Genomic DNA, 6,218 nt, shown 5'->3' with positions numbered 1-6,218 from the left:
GACACCTGTATGCAAGTCAAGAAGCAACAGTTAGAACTGGACGTGGAAATTAAAAGATGCTTGTTCCTTGGCAGGAAAGCTTTGAGAAACCTAGACAGCATATTAAAAAGCAGAGACATCACTTTTTGGACAAAGGTCCATGTAGTCAAAGCTATGGTTTTTCCAGTAGCCATGTAGGGTTGTGACAGTTGGACCATAAAGAAGGTTGAGTGTCGAAGAATTGATGCTTTTGTGTTGTGGTATTGAAGAAGACTCTTGAAAGTCCCTTGGACTGCAAGGAGATCAAATTAGTCAATCCTAAAGGGAATCAATCCTGAATATTCATTGGAAGGACTGATGGTGAAGCTGAAGCTCCAATACTTTGGCCACCTGATGTAAAGAGCAACTCATTGGAAAATACCCTGATGCTGGGAAAGATTGACGGCAAAAGGAGAAGGGGTGGCAGAGAATGAGATGGTTAGATAGCACCACCCACTCAATAGACATGAGTTTGAGGGAACTCTGGGAGATAGTGAAGGACAGGGGGTCCTGGAATGCTGCAGTCCATGAGGTCACAAAGAGTTGGAAAGACTTAGCAACTGAACAACAAACTTGGGAGGATTCTGATGGTCAAGATTGTAGTGAATACTTCCAATGGTCACTTTAAGGGGGAGAATAGGAAAGGAAGAGCCTAAAGCAATGGCATAAGGGGAATGTTCATGACAGAGGGCCAAGGGCAGGTCCAGAGTATGACTTAGGGAATATGGCAGAATCCTCCGGGGTGATAGTTGGACGGAGAAGTGGGTGGCAAGCTCCATCTGCTCAGCTTCACTGGGACCAGGCCCTGGGGGGCAACCTGTGTGCTGGAGGTAGAGCACTGGATTCTGGAGGCCACGCTTCTTTGTCCCTCTTCTTGGGTTTTGTCCCTCTTCTGGGCCAGGTAACTGTTGGGAATCTCATCAACAGCCAAGGCTCAGGAGGCCAGAGCTGTGCGTTGTTCCCACTGAAGTGCTCAGATTCCCACAGCACAAAGCTCAGTTCCCCAGGCTGCAGCCGGACCCCCAGAAAATAGGTGGTCACCTTTGGCAAACAAACCAGGTGAGCTAGATGGTGTGACTCATTAAAGTGTCATCCCCAAGACTTGAAAGTACTCAAATGTACAATTTGAGAATGTAAATTTATTTTTGAAATTATTTTTTAAAATCACCTTATAGAGAATTCTCTGGTGGTCCAGTAGTTAGGACTCCTGGCTTCCCCTGCACGGGCACAGATTTGATCCCTGATCAGGGCTTCTCATGGAGAAGGCAGTGGCACCCCACTCCAGTACTCTTGCCTGGAAAATCCCATGGACGGAGGAGCCTGCTAGGCTGCAGTCCGTGGGGTCGCAAAGAGTCAGATATGACTGAGCGACTTCACTTTCACTTTTCACTTTCATGCATCGGAGAAGGAAATGGCAACCCACTCCAGTATTCTTGCCTAGAGAATCCCAGGGACTGAGGAGCCTGGTGGGCTGCCGTCTATGGGGTCGCACAGAGTCGGACACGACTGAAGTGACATAGCAGCAGCAGCAGCAGCAGCAGGGCTTCTCAGGTGGAACAAGTGGTAAAGAACCTGTCTGTCAGTGCAGGAGACATAAGAGACGCAGGTTCCATCCCTGGGTCAGGAAGATCCCCTGGAGGAGGGAATAGTAACCCACTCCAGTATTCTTGCCTGGAGAATCCTATGGACAGAGGAGCCTGGAGGGCTACAGTCTATAGGGTGCCGAAGAGTTAGACACGACTGAAGCAACTGAGCACGCACACAGGGAATTAAGGTTCCACAAGCTATGCGGCAAGGCCAAAAAAAAAAAAAAATCACCTAATGGAAAGATTAGATTAGAAAAATTACCTCAAACAAAAAGAAAAATTGCTTAAGGTCATTTTTTCAGAGAGACCTTCCCTAAGCATCCATGTAAATTAGATTCTATGTGGACCTATTTTTATAAGGGAAAAATAATGTTTACTTTATTAAGAACATAATCCAGCAAAGGAAGCAGAGACAATCACAGTCACTAGTTCACCCTGGTCACACAGGGGAGGTGGCAGGGCTCATATCAGGACCCTTACCTCCTTTGCCATCTCTACAATAATCATTTTGGTCAGAAATCCAAAGTTGGAGTGTCACTCTTTGGGGAAACAGGGCCATCATGTAGGTTGGCTTCCTGTTGCCTTTGCTCAAGTAAGCGCTGTGTGTCCTGTTTCCCAATTGTCTTGTTTCCACACTCACAGCCCCTTTTCACGGCCCATTCCCATGCTTAACCAGACACATTTCAGAGAGAACGCTCGGGCTCTGTTACAAATAGAGCTGTCTGCTTGGACCTGCTCTCCAATCTTTTTTCTCTACCCTCCTTCTCTCAGTACATCCCTACAGGGCAGGTCAGTAGGCTGTTAGGGAAGAGGAATCTGTAAGGAGTGAAAAGGAGCAACAGTTTCTCCAAAGTCCCCTGAAACAAGCTTCGAGTCCTCCTGGTTCCCCTTGAAATCTTCTGGTGGAAGAGCTGTGAGATCTAGCTCTCATGTTCAAGGTCCTCTATGTCTGGAGGGCTTTTGTCTTCTTTTTTGATTTGGGCTGTGGGCTTCCCAGGTAGTAAAGGACTTGCCTTCCAAAGCAGGAGATGTAAGAGACTTGGGTTCCGTCACTGGGTCGGGAAGATCCCCTGGAGGAGGACATGACAACCCACTCCAGTATTCTTGCTTGGAGAATCCCATGGACAGAGGAGCCTGGTGGGCTGCAGTCCATGGGGTCGAAAAGAGTGAGGCACCCTAGTACGCATGCACTAGTCCTGGCTGGCTTGGGAGGGGCTTCCATTTTCATGGGCGCTTTCTTTTTCTGGGCGAGCCAGCTCTGCTGTGCTTCCCACACAGTAATGTTGGCATGTGCACTGGACACCTGCTTCTTGAGGTGGTTCTGCGTGATCAGACGTTTGTCTATCACAGCCCCAACCACCCGATGCCTCAGTCTCCACTCCAGGTTCAACATCAGCCCCCACTTGAACAGCTTCTTCTTCAGCTCCATTCACAGCCTGTTGATCTTTCCTCCAGGGGAACACCCATGGCTGTGCTTCGAGGCCAAACCTTTTTTTTTTTTTAAAAGCACACACTTCCCTGGTCTTGCTATGTGCCTGATACTGTTTTAAGACTTGGCAAATACTGACTCATTCAGTTTCACAACCTATCCTGTAAGGTATTCTTACTAGGAGAAACCAAGGCTCAGAGAGGTCAGGGAACTCACCCAAGGTTGTACAGCTTGTGACTAGCAGAGCTGGGATTCAGACCCAGGCGGCCTGGCTTAGGACCAGTGGCCTCAGCATGGTGCCCTGCTGGCTTCAATCCGAGCTTTCGGTGCACTCTGTCTGTCATCCTGTATGACGCTGAGAACACACCCATGGTCCGCTTGGCTTGGCATAATGGAGTGCATACTCAGATGAATGAGGAAGGGGCAAACTGCCCATTGTTCAACTACCTCAACACAGTAATTATGAAATTTTACCAGATTGCAGATCTCCACGCCCTGGGTTGGGAACTGCTCCTGCCAGTCCTGTCATCATCATTGTGAGGATAGAGCAGCTGGCAGTGCCAACACACCTGGGGCGAGAGGTGGGCAGGGTGCCTTATGCCTGCACCTGGTTCCTGGTCGGCCTCCGCCCAGCACTCTGCCTTGATCTTGCCCTTGCTCACTCCCCCGTTGTCTCTCCAAGCCTCCTTATCCCTGTCTGCTGTCTCATCCACCTCTCTTTGTTCCCATCTGTGCCCCCAGATCTCTCCGAAGCCACTGGGGTTCGGGGATGTGAAAAAGTTTTATTTTACAGTCACTAGCAAGCAGTATAAAATAAACATTAGCACAGTTGGCAAAAAGTGCAGGCAGCTGATTATTTGGAATTCAAAAAAGTGGGATAAAGTTGAATGACCTCCATGGTGGATTCAGAATTTGCTGGAATCCTGAGTTCTAGCCAGTCCCTGCACCGGCTGCCCCTTTGCCAAGGAGTGGTTTGGGGCTTTGGGTCCCCCCCAGGTTTCCATTAGTCCCAGATGAAAATAGTGCTTGCTATGACAAAACAACTACAAAGTGAATCCCTACACCCATGAGCCCTCCCACGCTCTCCCCCAGGACTGACTCTGGACCCTTCAGAGCTACTGGAGGAAGCCATTTGTTCTGTCGTGTCATCGTCTTCCCTTGGGCCTTTATCACAGTGAGGCTGGAAGGCTCAGTCTGCTCATTCATTCACTCCTCATTCACTGATTCATTGATGGTCCCAGGCGCAAGTTGACCTAATCCAATACTCACTGGGTGGGCAATACAAAGCAGTAGCGGGGACCCACGACACAGAGTTCCTAGATCAAGGGACTTCAGAGGCCAGCTGAAGAAACAACCTGTACAGATGAAGAGGTAAATGGAAGGGCAGCGGTTAACCCCCACTCCACTGGCAGCACTGTCTATAAGATGTGATGTGTTTCAAAGGCACATGTGACAAATAGTAAGAACTGAGTCCATAGGCAGGAGTGGAGGAGGAAGTCAGGCTTTGTGGAAGGGTGGATTTGTTCTGGGGCTGGCGAATGAGTAGGAGATGGACAGCAGATGAGTGGGGAGGAGGGCATTCTAGGCAGAGTACGAGGATATGGCGTAGCCGGTAGAACCAGATTTATAGCTTGGGTACATCACGGTACGAATGGGCCAGGTGGCATGTCTGATGAATATGCCTAGGGCCGGTGGTGAATGTGATGCTGAATGTCAAGGATGCCCGTGAACTTAAAAAAAAAAAAAATTCCTGGAAACCCAACTGTGGTACATAGCATGCAAACCAATGTGGGAGAAAAGCACTCATGGACCCATTCTAAGACTCTCAGTGAGAGGAAACTACAGATTAATGTGGCCCACAAGTAATGAGATGGGGGCTGCCATCCTGGGGGCACTCCCAGGTCACAGTTGGGGGAAGGCTGGAGATCCAGCATCTTCTGGTGCCAGGGTCCCCTCAGTAAGTGACTCCAGGCCTCATCTGTGCTGAGCCAGCTGCAGGGTCCATCCAGACTCTGGTCCTGGGCTGCAGTGATTCGGCCTCAGTTTCAGAAAGGACAAGGGAGGTGGGACAGGTGTTTAAGGCACATCTCCCAACCTTTCTGTGCCTCAGTTTCCTCACCTGTAAAATGAGGGTAACAGTGGTACCTCGGGCTTCCCTGGTGGCTCAGATGGTAAAGAATCTGCTTGCAACGTAGGAGACGTGAGTTTGATCCCTGGGTTGGGAAGATCCCCTGGAGAAGGGCATGGCAAGCCACTCCAGTATTCTTGCCTAGGAATTCTCAGATTCCTCAGATTCTATAGACTGAGGAATCTGCTGGGCTACACACAACAATAGTACCTCTAAAGGATTGCAGTGAGCGAGGAGGGAACAGCACGTAGGCAGCTCTTCGTGGGTGACACGTAATACGTGTTCCGTCAGTGCTGGCAGTTGTTAAGGTTGACCCCATCAGCACACTGGCCCTGCGGGGTCAGTTTCAATGGTCTCTCCGGCTCCCAGCCTTGCCCCTGACCTGAAACTCCCCTGATGGAGGGAAGTGCTCCCACACCTGATGCTCCATCCCATAGTCTGTTCAGCTGGACATCAGGGCAACCCCGGCCAGACCCCACTCCCACCCTGAGAGCTTTGGCCTTGCCCAGGGTCCACCCAGCTGGGCCCCTGGAAGGGACAGACCTTCCAGTCCCAAACTCTGAGGCTTCATTTCTTCCTCCCAGCCAGGGACTCTCTCCTTTAATCCGTAAACTAACTGGTGTCTATGTCCCTGTGTTGCCAGTCCAGGAGGGCGAGTACTTTGGCTGGCCAAAGCCGTCTGGTTGTACAAACAACATTTATGCAAATAAAGGACTCCTAGTCTCTTTAACTGGGCTTCCTGGAGAGAAGGGCGAGGCTTACTCCTTATTATGTTCCTGGCGCAAGTCCCTTACAAAGTGGCTTGCCCCAGGCTGCCTGCTCCATCCCCAAGGGTCCACGGTTTGGTCTCATCTCCTCACAGGGAGGTTTGGGGGATTCTCCTTAACTCACTGCAGCTGCCCACCCCAGGGCATGGGCAGGAAGCTTGAAAACTAGAATCTGAGAACTTAGAAGGGATCGTTAGCTATAACCCCGTCGTTGTTTCAAAGATAGGAAAATTGAAGTTGAGAGGAAGTTTCCACTGTTAAAAAGCGCTTGTTGAGGAGGATGTGCTTGC

At 50.0% G+C, this 6,218-nt stretch overlaps 1 pseudogene; it reads right to left on the bottom strand.

Annotated features, from left to right (window-relative positions):
- Positions 1-970: 970 nt before the first annotated feature.
- On the bottom strand, positions 971-3,404 carry LOC138987873 (uncharacterized; annotated as a pseudogene).
- Positions 3,405-6,218: the final 2,814 nt, after the last annotated feature.

The sequence above is a fragment of the Bos mutus genome, chromosome 5, assembly GCF_027580195.1.
Source record: "Bos mutus isolate GX-2022 chromosome 5, NWIPB_WYAK_1.1, whole genome shotgun sequence".
NCBI lineage: Eukaryota > Metazoa > Chordata > Mammalia > Artiodactyla > Bovidae > Bos > Bos mutus.
This window is presented reverse-complemented; position numbering and strand designations above follow the sequence as displayed.